Consider the following 15,167-nt stretch of genomic DNA (forward strand, 5'->3'; position numbering starts at 1 on the left):
GCCCATGTTCTGAAACTTCACAACAATTCAAAGGAGAGCAAATAATAGCGAGTAATGAGCAAAGAACAATGTAGTTGTTGCAGTGGAGTTGAACTCTGAAACAAAGCAGAATTTAGCAGCTAAATAAAGTGGAAGCTATTAACTGCATCTTTATTACTATGCAAAGGCAAGTAGCAACTGTGTAATTCAAATAGGTCCATTATGTAACATTTTTTTCTAATTCATTCCTGATCTGCTAAACTAATCTCTCTTTTTTAGGGGGTTTGAAAATGAATTAAATGGATTAAAAATGCAGCTGAAAGCCAGGATTATTTAAGGAATGGAGAACAATAGGAAAACATGACAAGGAAAGATCAGCCATTTGACAATGAAGCAACATCCTGAGCCTGAAGCACAATACTATTGAGTAAGCATCTGAGAAAATATTTTATTTCTTCACCCAGGATGCATTCTCTTTCCTCTTTCTCCTCCCCTCCTCACAGTGGAGTTTGACTTGGTGTTAACCTACAGAAGTTTAACTTGGGTTTCCTAGACTGGACTAAGAACTCCACTTGTTACGTAGCTCTGTAATTCCACATCCTACATTTACAGTGTATACTGGAAGTTGCAGTTTCATCCCACTTAAATATGGGCACTGAATGGAGGTGGCTGCCCATGGGCTGTAGGACCCCTAAATGTCCTTTACAGTCAAAGAACCAAAATATGGCTTACCTTCCGGAGAGCTCTCATCCTCTGCTGATCGTAAAGGAAACTTAAAATAGGTACACTTTTAACACAAGTGGCTAAAGTTAGGTGGGATGATTCCCATCCAACTTTGCATGCTTTCGTGCTTTTACAACTCCTCCTCCCTACCAGAAGTGAAGGTTCAAAAGGTCCTTCTCTCCACATTTGTTATGTGGGTTTCAAAAGCTGTTCCTACCAGAGTTTTCCAGGCAGCTTGTCTAGTCACAATGCTAGCTTCCTCCAAATAATGTCTTGTTACATAGTTATCAGAAAAGAAATCTTGTCTATCCAATAATGATGCTGCAATCATGCAAGTTTTTTTTTTATTTTTCAAAGACACCATGGTGCCTATCAGGATATAAGGAATTTTCACCTTATTTTTTGATCGCATGCACTAAGCCGTTGCAACACATAAGAGTGGTGCAGCACTGTCAGTTAATTTAGTACAGCATTTAAATAATGAAAGTCAGGGACTTTTGAAGATTTGGAAAATATATTGAAAGGCTATATATTTAAAACTAACACCTTTTCATGTAGGCATGTAAAACTAGTGTTACCCTTTTATCTAATTTCCTGCCCCTTTTACTAGCGATTCAGTTACAGCTCTTTTCTGTTAGAAACTGGCAGTTCAGTAGTTCAGTGGACCAAAAAGTAATGTAATATTTTGCAAGTTTTGTTGGAAAAGTAATATAGTAATGCCATTACTAACAAGGAACATACTCATACTACAACTGGGCTTTACTTTAAAAAATTAATGAAAAATAGCAAGTACAGCTCTGCCCACTGTTGCACTTGTACAATCCTTTGCAATTAACAAGAGCTGTACATGCTAACCTAAAGATACAGCCGAGTCCTTGACTCTACTAAAAAGCACCAAGTTTGTTCAAATTCACTTACAGGAATAATTTAGAATCACACATTTCAGTCATGCTTTGCATAAGAGGTCCATTATATTTTCTTAGTTGGTGAACAACAGAATTAGAGATGGGTCTGGCTTGGAGCCCCAACCAAAATGCATCTTCATTTTATAGAGGTTCAAAACACAAACCTGATTCTGAATTACATTCACCCTCACAGAACAGAGCTTCCAAGTCTCATTTCTTCCTCCAGAAATATCTAAGAAGAGGATAATACTTTAGAAAATTGCAATTCTTATTTGTATAACTCGATTTAAGCTTTATAGAGAAAAAAGTCTGGCCTGATGCAATTATTAAATCATTTGATGATCACTGAAATTCGTTGGAATTTTTATTTAAGCTTGGGCATTTAAAAGCTTTTGGGGTTTATTTGTTGTGTTTCAGGACACCTAACTTGGCTGCAATGACCGTGATCAGAATTTCACCTGCCTGGTAACAATAAATTGTGCTTTTGCAACAATTTTGTGGATAGTTCCTTTCTCTTAACTTCATCTTTAAGCTCTTTTTTCACATCCATTACATTACTTAATGCTGGCATTTTTATTCTTGTGGTTTTCTTTCTACTTTTTTCCCCCTTTTTTCCTTTACTTCATTCTTTTGCTGTTCTTCATTTTTGCTTAGTCTAACATTTATTGTGGTTTATTTTTAGGATACATGTATATTTGGGGTGGAATTATAATCTGAACATTTATATACTGAATATATGTTTTTGTTGGAGAAATATATAATTGACAACTGTTCTTATTCTTCTGAGAAATGCCAATAACAAATGGCAGGCTTCAGTTCAATGAATCCTCTACTGCTTTAACAAAGCAAAACACTGAAAGCAGGCAAAGGAAGTACAATAGGATAATTTTTTAAAGAAGTACAACAGTTTATCCCAGGGTCAAAAATATTGCAAATGTTGGTGTTTGACGGTTTTGCATCTGTCATAATCTTATGCTGAAATACCATTCAAATGTCAATAACATTTTGCAGAAAACATGGAACAGATATACTGTAAATGATCACATTGAGAGGAAATAACACACTTGAAACTGGAAATTCTTTTTTTTACTTCTAGGCAGATTTCTCCATTTATTTAGATGTTAAAGAGATCTATTGCCCTTTAAAGTACAGTATTACTAGCTAGGTTAGTTTAACTGCCCTTTTCCCACACACATATATTTTTGCATACTAACACCTACTGATACACTTTTCAAACCCTTAAATCTCTTCCGATTCTCGAATTGCTCTTCTGTCTTCATTTCTGCATGATGTTCACAGAGCACGAAGCCCACTGGAATAAACACAGTTTGTGAATGCAAGTTCCACAGGTTTCACTGCTGCTTGAGCATGCACGTAAGTCCCGAAGTTGCGTTTGCTTCAAAAAAAAAACCAAGCCACTGTGTTAAGGCCTCTTTAAAAATTGATTATTATTTGCCACGGCCAATTCTCTTTTAAGTCTAATATAACTGGATAGGATTCAAATAAACCTTTACAGAGTGAGTGAGTGAGTAAGGATAGGCATGGGCACATATTTAAAGTGAGGCACCCACGTGAGCCAAAGGGACATACCCATACACAGGCAGGCTCTGGTGACATTATTGGCACCACTCAGCTCTAGCAGATTTTTTACTTTTGGTACATTAATCCACAAAGTTTATTTTTTCACAACTAGTCTTTTTTTGTTAGATCTAGAACATCTACTACGAAGTCGTAGTTTCCAAAAGAGAAGACTGGGGAAGGGGGAGTTTGCTGAGTACTGGAAGGGGGTTGTTTGTGTGTTTGTTTTCTTACAACTGGCAAAACCCCAGCAGCTATTCTCCAAAAATTTCACAAGAAACATTCATATGGGCAGGAAATCTACTGGCAAGAAACGGCAGATGAAAGAGTTATGTACTGCTGAATGAGAGTTTTGCACCTGCACATTGCTTAAGTTGGGGAACATGCTATTAATATAATCACAATAGCATAACCAGCAGGATGCGTAGTCATCTACCAAGAAGATTTCATTTCGAGGCTTCATGGACACTTTTGGCACTAGTGCAAAACAAGAAGTTGAATCAATTTCAAATGTCCGCTAAATGGAAAGGGAGAAAAAAAAAAACAGTTAAACAATTACTATCAGGATATCATGTTCAAAATTAAGACAAGAATTGTTTAACTGAGCCCAGACCAGTCTACTGGAGATCCAAGGACAACAGCGGAATTACAGGGATACCCAGTAAATAGGGTCAGATGAACCCTGCTTCAGAGTCATTCATTGGATTCTGTTTTATTTCTACTTTATTTTTGGAGAAACCTTTTTTTTTTTCCCCCTCAGAGTCATTAAACTTAGACTGGAATAAAGCTGTTCAAAAAACTCCTATGGAACATATTTTGGGGTCAGGATTTGGTAATTCATTGAAATCAAAATATTTCCAATGCATATCAAAACATATCAACAAAGTTTCAAAACAAGTGTTGTCCCAGTTTCGAAACCTGGAAGCCCTGAGGTCTCTAGTTCAAAGGTACTCTACTTGGTGGGCCATTCTGCAATGACAGGCCATCAATCCTCTATCCTGGCAGTCTGAGGGTTGAGCAATGGTCTGCCAGCCTGGCAGGACTCCTCCAGAGCCCTGCAGGCTTCCAGAAGAACTTAGCCAAAATCCAACTGTCCCTGTGAAAAGTTTAGATTTCAGTCAACTGCCAAGGTCTCTCTGAAGTTTGCCAAACAGCTTTACTTTTGAGACTGGTTCCATAAGCTTTTCTGCATAGAAATGTTGTTTTTTTCCAAATAAATCATTTCTCCCCAAACAAACCATTTTATCTGTCTCAGTAATCACCTAGATAATGCAAAATGGTGTACCGCCCCTGGATTTGTCCCTGGACCCATGATGCTGCTTCAGGTTTCAGGCACAGAAAGGTTGTTACAGACCTTGGAGATGTGCAGTTCAGTCTTTCCAAGCTGACCAACACCTCTGCCACGCTGTCAGTCCCTTCCTTACCGAATTTCACCTCGACTGGTTTTAAGCAGCCATAGGGAGGTAATGCCCAGTGCATCCCTGGGTGAGAAGACTGAGACCTGTCCAAGGCGGTTCATGAGGAATTTTGGCCCTGGGATCTGAATTGCCAGGAAATTAAGAGAAAACATAATTGTGAAGAAATTACTAACATCAACTAAACCAGTATTCATTATAAACAGTAATACAGAAGTATGCAACCTATGTTGCTATATCTTGTATCAGTATTAGGGCATAGCAACACAGATTGTAAAACAGATCCCCATGGGGCGATGCACTGCTGAAACTTTGCACTGCTGGGGTACAATATGCCCAGGCCCAGCCACGCTCACTGCCCAGGCCAAATCCTGCTACCCAATAGATAGGCCAGCCTCCATCGAGAGTCATGGGAGCTACCTGCTCAGCTGGAAGGTCATAATTTAATCCACGGAAAGGCTAAAATACCGAGTGTGGCTTGTGAACTGCAGGGAGACAATGAACCAACATCCCTAGAAAACCATATGGTGATGAAAGATTTTCTACTCCTATAGACAAAAATGTTTTGGGGGCTGACCCGCAATGATTTCTTCATAGATTCACTGAGCAAGATTGTTCAACAGTCTCCACATCGGGTAAACCATTGCCTTCATCTGAATGAGAATTTTACTAGAATCTTTAAAGACAGCTCAATCAACATAGCGTGCGCGCGCGCGCACGCGCGCCAATATGTTAGCAGCAGCAGTCTTCAGAGGTTTGTTTTCTCTCCTTTATTCACCGCAAAATCTATTGAGTTGTGAGGAATACTGAGCGGGAAACCCCATTTTAAATTGCATGTTTATCATGTTAATGTCATTTGAACAACTAACCTACAAGCTTTACCAGTTTGCTATTAGAAAGAAGAAATAAAAGCTATATAAAACTTGTAAAGAATTGTAGAGTATTCGTCCAGATTGCTGACAGTCAGTAAATGCCTTAAAAATCTCTCCCACTTCTTTACAGAGACTAAAATTCAGCAGTCCAGTGAACTGGACTATAAAATCAGCGTATCTGCCCCAAAACGAGCACGCTTTTTCTTTGCAGTAACGTAGCTAAAAAGCATTTGCCGGACAGGAGGCTGGCACTGGGCCGTGAAAAGGTATTCGCCATTTTGTAAAACAAAGCAGCCATCCATAATCTTTTTCGTTTCCAGATAATAAAAGGAAAGTCTCATTTTGCGACTATAAAAAAAAAAGTTAAAGCAGTACAGCTGTAAGCAGAAATCCAGTCCACTTTGTGGTTTAAAGAGCTCCACGCCTACTGTACATAAAATAATATGCTGGTATCATTAGCATAGACAACAGCTTGTTTTCAATTTGGCTGCAGATAATGAAATTATCCCCCAAATTACCATAAAGTGGAACAAATAAACACAAAAGCAAACTCTTTCTTCCCCCCCGCCCCCCTTTCAGCAGCGCTGGCTTTCAGCTATTTAGAATAAAAGCAAAGCTTCTGTTTTTCCAGAGCTCCGGTTTGACCTCAAGCAGATAAAGAACATGAAATGACAAACACGCAGCAAAGAGTTACTGTGTCCTTCCCCCCCTGGCCTCTGTTTACATTAGGAAATGTACCCAGGGAGGAGGGAAGGGGAGGCAGGAGGGCTGCCTTTCAGCGCCGCGCTCAGCTCCGCTGGCTCCGGCTGGAGCTGGCCCCTGTTTCTGAGTAAGCTTACTCCACTCCAGATGTGCCTCGGCTCCAGCGTGGCTGCCATGTACAGTAAATCGGCATCTGAGGGCTCGTCAATCTGTGGGGTAGAGCAATTGCGGTCTCGCCAGGCCGCCCCACTGGCACAAACAGAAATTTGCGCCGCTGAACTGGAAAAGGAGGAGGAGGAGGAGGAGGAGGAGGAGGAGGAGGGAGAGGAGGGAAAGGGGCGACGGGGAGGGAAGGAGGCAAATAACGGGAGAGCAGTGTGTGAAAGGTGAGGGGCTGGAAGGTGTCCGCTCCCGGGAGGAGAAGGGGAAGAAATAAACACTAACAGCCAACGGGGGAAATGTTCTTAATGCATTTGTAAATTTACTTGTAAATGTTTTACACTTAGAGAGAAAGGGGAATGCTGCGTATCATTTGGCAACGTTGGCTGTCTATAGGTCCCTGTGGATATACTGGTCTAGTACGACTTGTAACCAGGGCAAGAGAAACATAAAATAGCTGGGAAAACACAGCCAATTAGTCATTACATGTAGATTGTAAAAACCAGAGAGAGAGAAACAGAGAGAGAAATAAATACCCTTAGCAAATTGGGTCCCTCTTGTTTACATCCCTGCGACGTGAGTGCAAAAAAGCAGAGGCAATGACTCCTTCTAATCAAACTCCAACCTGCAAACCCGTCAGTGCTCCCATTCAAAATCCTCCAGGATTTCCTGATGCTCACAAGATTTACCTATTTGCTGTCATTGTAAAATACAAATTGTTTCGCTAATCAGGCAGTTTGCTTTGGACCTGACCCCAGTTGTACAAACTCCAAGTTGGACGTTCATTTCTGATCTCCTGCCGCCTACACAGTCGTTGCTAACGGAGTTTTAATAGGATGAGAAAATGATCTTTTCTTTTATAGTGCATTCAAATGAGCTACCCAGCTTCGAGCTGACTATAGCTGTGTTTTCCTAATCACCATTTTTTTATAGCAATTCTGAGGACGAAAATGCCTGCTCCCCCTCCCTTCTCTTCCAACAGCGCCAAGTCTAAGAATGTAAATAAGTGTTAAATTGAAACACAGAACAAAAATGGGTCAGATTTAGTGTAATTGAGTCATAGTTAAATTTAGGCTGCTTTTATTTGCAAATGTGCACTTTAACAGCAGCTCTATACAGCATCTCTGGGTAGAATGAGATGCCTCATTTATTTATTATTTTTATTGTGGTTGCGCCTGAAATTCTCAACAAAGGTTCCCGGTCCCATTGTGCCGTGCACTCTAAAAGATGAGCTACGCATTTTAAAGACTCTCCTTTGCCAGAGAGGCTATCCTCTGGGTACCATCTGGGTTACACCACAGCACCTTAAATGGACAGAAATATTGTCAGCTGTTTGAAATTTTCAAAAATTGTGAATCAAAGTTGAAAAAAATCCTGAGGCTGCAGGGAAAAAGTGGTGAGATTTTTCCAAAGGGTATATGCAGCATCCTTTCTTGTCTCCTAATTTGTGAGTTTTCAAACCTTCCCAACACACTGTAAGAGTATGAAAGCTACTTTTAAAAAAAAAAATAAAAAAAAAAATCAGATTCTTGCAGTATCCCTTGATTCAAGGAAAGAAGGCTTAAAAGCATCAAATATCATTAGTTTTGAAATAAAGCTGTAAGACTTGGCAATACAACAAACAGTTGCACATGAGCCTTGATTTTCCTTAGCACCGCATTGACAGGACACTAAGCTCTCTTCCCTCTAGGTTAAATCAATCCTGCAAGGTACAAGGTGCTCCGATTCTGACTGCGAAGAACATATGTAATCATATATGATTAAACAAAGTAAATGTGATTATTCTCACGCATAAATTTCATACTGGGTTTTCAGTACTGGAGGCACTGAGATCATTACCTTATATGCAGGGAAACAGAGAATCAGAACAAGCCCCCAGCAAGCAAGCAGGCATGCGCCTGCCAAAAAGGACAAGTTCGTGCACAAAGAAAATGTGTCACATTACCAGCTTTTCTGTGTCAACCGGAATGAGGCATGCTGCCTCCCACTTCTTCATCTCATCTCAGTGTCCAGCCCGTGCCCCTGCTAGCCCCCACAGAGAGTTCTCGCCCTTGCTTTATGCCTTGTACAGTCATTTACAGCTGGACAAAACGGACATAAAGCGAGTGTATCAAATCAGGATTGCAAGATTAGGATCAAAATGACCTCAAAAACTGACTGTTTAAAATCAGGCTGGCCAAAGCACTGGTAAATGTACAACAGGAACTTCCCTTTTACACTGACAGAAATACGAACTGGGTGATCGAACAGGTGTTTTCAACAGCCAGCATTTCCATGCAGAAAGGCAACACAGACGGGTGTCATTAGACAGTAGCTGAGTTTAGCGAGGAATGTGACTTTTCCCACCCAACATTGAATGAGTGGCCCAGGGGAAACGCGATACTTAGAGGACACCAAGAGCAGCACAGCTCATCCACCACAATAATGGCACTAATTTGAGAATAAGTGAGCATAAAGCTGATAATGGTTGTCTGCAAAGAACCATGTATGATGGTAAGATGATATCAGACAATGCTAAGTGACCATGGAGGAATGTATCTAGAAGCCAGGACACAAAATGAGTGAAGCGTGAGGAGGGTGTTGAAAATGAATCACTGAGGGAGACAGGGACAGCAGAGCAAAGAGTGCAGTCCCTCTTCAGAGAAGTCCCTCTCGATATCATGCTCCTAACTCACAGCAACGGTGCTCTTCCACTTTAGTTTTAGCCATGATTTTACAATGCAAAGTCAAGTCCTTGTTTACATGTGTATCATAAGTGCATCCACTTAACCTCAGGTTTATCGTGCGTATGGTCAGAAAGGACAATTGCCCTGACAAAAGTTCAAAAAAAGACAAAATCAACTGATAATCTCACGAAAATATGATAGTATCTTTCTTCTTTGATGGCTCAACTAACACTATGTGCCCTCTTGCAAGACAGCAGGTACAAACAACTCAAGAAAAATTGCCTGCGAAAGAAATGATGCTTGGTTTTTCCAACTATAACCACCTTTTAAGCGTGCATTAGAATCTTGGATCTACTTTTTTCTTTGTTTTTTTTTTCCTCTATACACATTCCAATGCACCTGACAACTGAAGGAAGGACAGTACTGTCCAGCCATTCTGTGGGCAGATGTTGTGTAAATTTCCACAAAAGATTCTGCCAAGCCTCCCCCTTGCACAGACCTCTGACACCTGCATTATTTGGAAGCATTACTTTCTATACCAGTGAACTTCCCGCAGGGACTGAGACAAGATGAGCAATCAAGAACCTGGCTGCAGAGCAATCCTGCAGAGTACAGAGGGATGCAATTATCCTTCCCTCCTTAAGGAAGGCACCCAGCTGCAGAGCAATCCTGCAGAATAGATAGGGATGCAATTATCCTTCCCTACTTAAGGAAGATGCAGCAGTCCCATGTTCCAGAGAAGACAAAGGTGGCTCGCTCCATGCATCTCCTAAAAAAGTGGAGATTAACAGAAAGTTTGTTAAGTATCCTGTCTACAGTCATTTAAAAATAAAATAAAATCTAAAGGGACTGCAAGAATAGGCTGTGTTGTAATTGAAATTGTCTATAACATAAACTGCAAACTTGGCATTTCTGTTCATAAAAGAACTATCAGTAAGTAAGTCCACTGGGCTTATATATGCCAAATGTTTAACATCACAGTAGTATGCTCTTTATGATGCCTTTGACACCTGCAGAGAAATGACATCAAATCTGTAGCAGCAGTATTAGGTAATGCACCAGAGTTCAATGTTCAAAACATCCTGTTCTTTACATAGCCTCTTGTCTTACACAAAAGCAGTTAAAAATAATAGAGCTTGCTCAAGCGCCAGATTTACAAGCTTGTGTTCATAGACTTTGTAAGGCTCATCTTGCAAGGTTGTTTTGTTTTACCTGTGGGCTGGGAAAGGGGAGGCAGGAGACAGCACAAGAGGGAGGAAAGCTTTGTGAATGGATGGCTTCAAGCTTTCAGAAAAAATGAAATAACTTCAGCCACTCTGCTCTTATGACAATTAATTTACTTTTCTGAAAAGTAAAATTAATAAGCAAAATTTGTAAGAAGTGAGTAACAGAATAAGCATCCTGTAGCTGGACTGGAAATAGATTATAGTCATGGAATATTTATATTTGTAGTTTGAGAGCTGGAGGCTTGGATCAGTTAATTAGTAAGACAGATGCCATTTGCAAAACTTGGATGTTGATCCTGATGCAGATTTTGAGCTCATCAATCTTTTGGAATGTTTAGAGGAGGGGAAGCTTGGCTCTCCTCTCAAATTTCACACTAGAAGGCTCTAGCTGGCTTCAGTGCTGAAAGAAAAAAAAAAAAGAAAAGAAGAAAAAAAGAAAGAAAAAAAAAAGAAAAGAAAAAATGTTTCTATGCAGGCTTCTAACATGTACATTGTAATAACCTCAGTGTTGCTGTTACAAAACTATGTGAGTAATAGGCTCTCTCCTTACTGGGATCTGGGGTTCCTGTTGTTGTTGAGGGAAATCTGAGCAGAACAATGCAACCCACCAGTGCCTCTATGTTCTTCTCACGTTCATGAGTCCTATGACTAATCTCTTTGCAATCAAGACCCAAAGCTATAATTGATCATTTTATTCTTATTTTCACAAGCTGTTGAGAACTTTGCTGTTATTCATTCCCTTTATGAAATGTTCATTTTCACTGGGAAGCAACATATTGATAGTGTGTTGGACTGGGAATAAAGGGATGTGGCTCAGCACATCAGTGAAGTCTGCTACCAATTCCTGGCCTTTGTCATAAAAGCATTTCTTAGACACAGATTATATTTACAGTTATCAAGTCCAAAATCTGTAAAGACCTTTATTATTGTTTAATAAGGTGCTTTGAGATCACAGATGAAAAGCACCAGGAAAAAATAACAGTAATTTGTACCAAAAATAACCAGTGCTGCAGAGTGAAGCAACAGACCGCAAACAAGCTGAATTTCACACTTCCATTGAAGAGTCTTGAGTTTATACCAGATCAGATTTGAGCCCAGCTATTTTGTCCAAACATCTACATGCAGTCTGTTTGTAATGTATCCCTCATAAAGCTCTTCCTCTTACTTCCCGTGAACAGGAATATTGCAGACCTGCACAGAGGAAGTGGAAGTTTAAAAGCTTTGCAGAGACCAGATGGAAAATGTGATAGGAAACTGAAAAACAAACATTTTGTGTTTTCATATATATTAATTACACTTAACAAAGGTTAACTTCCACTCATATCTTTGCCTCAATTTTCTGCCCAGAACTTTTCATTCTTACACTAAATTATACACTGCCAGGGCATCTACCAATAACAACAGTAAGAGTCTGGTAAATGTTTTATTATCAGAGTCAGCAAAAAGTCTTATTTTATGTAGCGGAAATAAGCCAGAATCAATAAAGATATAACCTGTTGCCTTTATTAAATCACTGGAACAAGACTTCTCAATTAATTTTTACCAAAATCCAGGTCCCTTTACTGGGATTCTCTGGGCAAATTTTACCAAGGTTTTCTCTGCAGGAAATAGTGGACAAACTCCAGATCTCTGAAAGAATGACAAAACAGTATGAAATACAGGGTCTCCCACAAGAATGCTAGGGACTTCGTCTCTCATGGACCTGGGAAAGACCAAACAAAATTTACACATGGCCTGAACCCAGACTGGGGTCTGGCATTTGAATAATCCTGGAGTATTTTCAATCCATCTCATTTTATCTTAGTAACTGTTTCATTTTTTTAAGTGGGCTGAAGCTCAAAAGATCTTACTTAGGCCACTGTTATGTCAGCTGATTTTTCAATTCTTAGCATCCACCAGCACTCCTGAAAGAATATTTTGTGCTGGAAATTGTGAAATAAAATTTTTAACATTTTAAGTCTGTAAAATCAAACTATTCTGAATGTTTTGTCTTTTGGAGTTACTGGCCACTAAAGATTGATGTTGCCCTGTAACTCCTTGCTGATTAACACATTCCTCTGGATGCCTAATTTGTGAGAGATTTACACTGTGCAAACATTATTTACAGAGAGCACTTGATTCTCTCTAAATCAATTAGATATGCCTTTTCAGGCACATTTTTCTGTTGGAGACTGCCAGAAGAGGGTTTTCTTTTTTACCTGCAATGGGAATTCCTAAACCACATCACCTCCGAGAAGCCACGGGGCGGCTTGGAAATAAAATGGTCCTGCCAGTGCAGCCTCCTGTATAATTGAAATGCAATTTAAGGAGTCTTCAGAGGAATTTCTCCAACTCTGGAGGAGGCCGATCAGCAATCTGACCTCCAATAAAGACAACAGAAGGAAGCTCCCTTTGAAAGATAGAGGAAACTTTTTTTCTTTGAAAAGCATTCGTAGGTGCCGACTGCTGATACAGTGCAGACTTATCTCCTGAGGTCCAGACAAGCCTGTGTTACTGATTATGCCAATATACCTCATGCAGTTCTCACTGCCCTTATCTAAGAACGGCAAAAGTCAAGGAGAGCAAGTGAAAAACAAAACAGAACCCTACCTAACGGAGGAGTTTATCATGTGAAGTGTTCTAAATGCATCCAGAGAAATCTCCCTGCATAGATATATATGAAGTTTAGGAATTTTACTGGTTTATTGTTCTCTGGAAACAATGAGACTGTCAACATAAAAATAGTAAAATATGTCTATAAACCTGGTCGATACATATACAAACAGGTAATTATATTTGCAGTTATGCATTTTGTGTGTGCAAAATGAGCATCTGTACCTAAAGTTATACATGAGTTCAAGACGTTCAACAAAGGCAAATACTAAGTCCTGCATCTGGGATAATCTAGAGGCCAACTGATTAGAAAGCAGCTTTGTAAAAAGGACCTGAGGCTGCTGGAGGACAAACTGCACATGAGTCAGCAGTGTGCCTTTGCAGCATTAAAAGCCAACCTCATACTGGGCTGTTTTATTAAGAAAATAGCCAGCAAGTCAAGGAAGTGATTATTCCCCTCTATTCAGCACTTGTGAGACCACATCTGGAGTACTGCATCCAATTCTGGGACATTGACAAACTGGAGCAAGTAAAACTGAGGGCCACCAAGGCGGACAAAGGGTTGGAGTACGTGACTTGAGAGGACAGCTGAGCGAGCTGGGTTGGTTTGGCCTGGAAAAGGGAGAGCTGAAGGACAGGGTGTCACCACCATTGTCATCTACCTAATGGGTGGTCACAAAGAGACTGGTTTTGGAAGTGCACATCAAAAGGTTAAGTGGCTATGGATGTATGTCATAGCAAGAGAAACTATAAGTACATACAAGGAAAAAAGTCTTCACAATGAGATTGGCCAAAAACTGGAAAACACTGCCCAGAGAGGCTGTGGAATCTCCATCCTTAGTGGCATTCAGTACTTGATGGGAAAGGTCCTGAGCAACTTGCTCCAACTTTTTCATAATGCTTTGTGCAGGCGATTGCACTAGAGGAGCTCCAAAGGTCGCCTTTAACCTAAATTATTCAATGAGTTTATATTAGTACACAAAAGTTTATCTATTTTCACGGCTAACCTGTGTTCCGTCTCCTATCAGAAAGGGAGTAAGTGCATTCTCTGCGAGTTTACAATTTGTGGGACAAAATGACCCGCTGCTGGGGCAAACTAAGACTGAAGAAGACCTGGACTCAAGCCAACCAGCATGCCTCAAGCGAGCCAGAGCAGTGCAAGAAACTAACCAAATCCATCCAAACATACAGAAAAAAATTCCCATGACTCAACCACCTCCATAGCCTGTGGGCTTTACCTCCCACCTCCACAGCCCTATCTAACACTAGAGCCCAAACTGCCGGATACTTCAATCCAAACATTGTGGTTGTACAGTCCCCCTCCAAGCCCAAGGCCCAGATCCATGAATCCTGCCTTAATCCCCTCCTGAGAATGTGTGTATTTTTTTGGTTAGAATTTTGGTTGTCTATATTTGGAAAGTCTCACCCACAGTCTTTAGCTGACTAAAGGAAGCCAAAGAAAATGCAAGATGCAGTGGTTACCAAAGCTGAAATCCTCCCTAAATATGACCATTCCTTATGTATTTGTGCACCGTATATGGGCCTACCAAACCTCTAGGAACTCAGTCTGCTCCTTATTTCATTTATAGGGAAGGGATGAGAAAGAGTCAATTTCAGAATTCCCCAGATACAATCTACTGCAGAGTACATCATTAATAAAGGATTTTTCTATTTATTTGTTTCACCCAGAGCAGCTGGTCAGTTGTATCTCTCTGGGACATGTCAACTAATACATATTATTTCATAAGCTGAGAATTTTTGAATAATACTGTCTTGTCTCTTCCATTCGTATTACATTACATGGGAGTAAGGAAGTATGTTTTCATTATACTTTAGAAATTTAAGGGGAAATACATTTACAAAACATTACAAAAGAATTGAGCAGAACTGAATATTATAAAAATGCCGATAAACCTTTGTATAAGAGATTGTTTCATACCGATAAAGGAGGAGGCTAAGAATAAATCTGAATCATGCTCCTGTGAGGTAGAACTGGTGAATGACAACCAAGGAAAATGTATTAAAAGCCACAATCAGCTTTTTTTTTTTTCCCACAGATCTCAAAGCACTGAAGTGCCACTGAACTCAATAGGAATCTATTATTGATTTCAGTAAGAAATGCTGGCCCACTAGCCTCATTTTCACAGTTGGAGAAACTGAGACACAAAAATGTTAAATGAGTTGCAGGATATTACCCAGCAAATGGCAGAGCTGGGAATAGTACTCAGCTCCCCCGGAGGCCGGTCTGTGCGTCATCCACCGCACCACTTCCTCATACTAGAAGGCAGCAACAGAGCACAAATTTCAGGGATTTTGTTTAATGAGAATGGGAGATGGAGAGATCTGGAGG

The 15,167-nt window shown here is 40.1% G+C and overlaps 1 long non-coding RNA gene across 3 annotated transcripts; it reads right to left on the bottom strand.

Annotated features, from left to right (window-relative positions):
* Positions 1–2,687: 2,687 nt before the first annotated feature.
* Positions 2,688–7,091, bottom strand: LOC129203513 (uncharacterized). Of its 3 annotated transcripts, XR_008576054.1 has the most exons (3): positions 6,870–7,091; positions 6,211–6,383; positions 2,688–4,725 (listed from the first exon to the last, which is right to left on the bottom strand). It is a non-coding gene; the product is annotated as an uncharacterized LOC129203513 (long non-coding RNA). The 3 variants fall into 3 exon arrangements; XR_008576052.1 differs by lacking the exon at positions 6,870–7,091 and having other exon boundaries at positions 6,312–6,484; XR_008576053.1 differs by lacking the exon at positions 6,870–7,091 and having other exon boundaries at positions 6,211–6,484.
* Between the last annotated feature and the right edge of the window lie 8,076 nt (positions 7,092–15,167).

This window comes from Grus americana, chromosome 2 (assembly GCF_028858705.1).
Source record: "Grus americana isolate bGruAme1 chromosome 2, bGruAme1.mat, whole genome shotgun sequence".
In the NCBI taxonomy this organism is placed as follows: Eukaryota; Metazoa; Chordata; class Aves; order Gruiformes; family Gruidae; genus Grus; species Grus americana.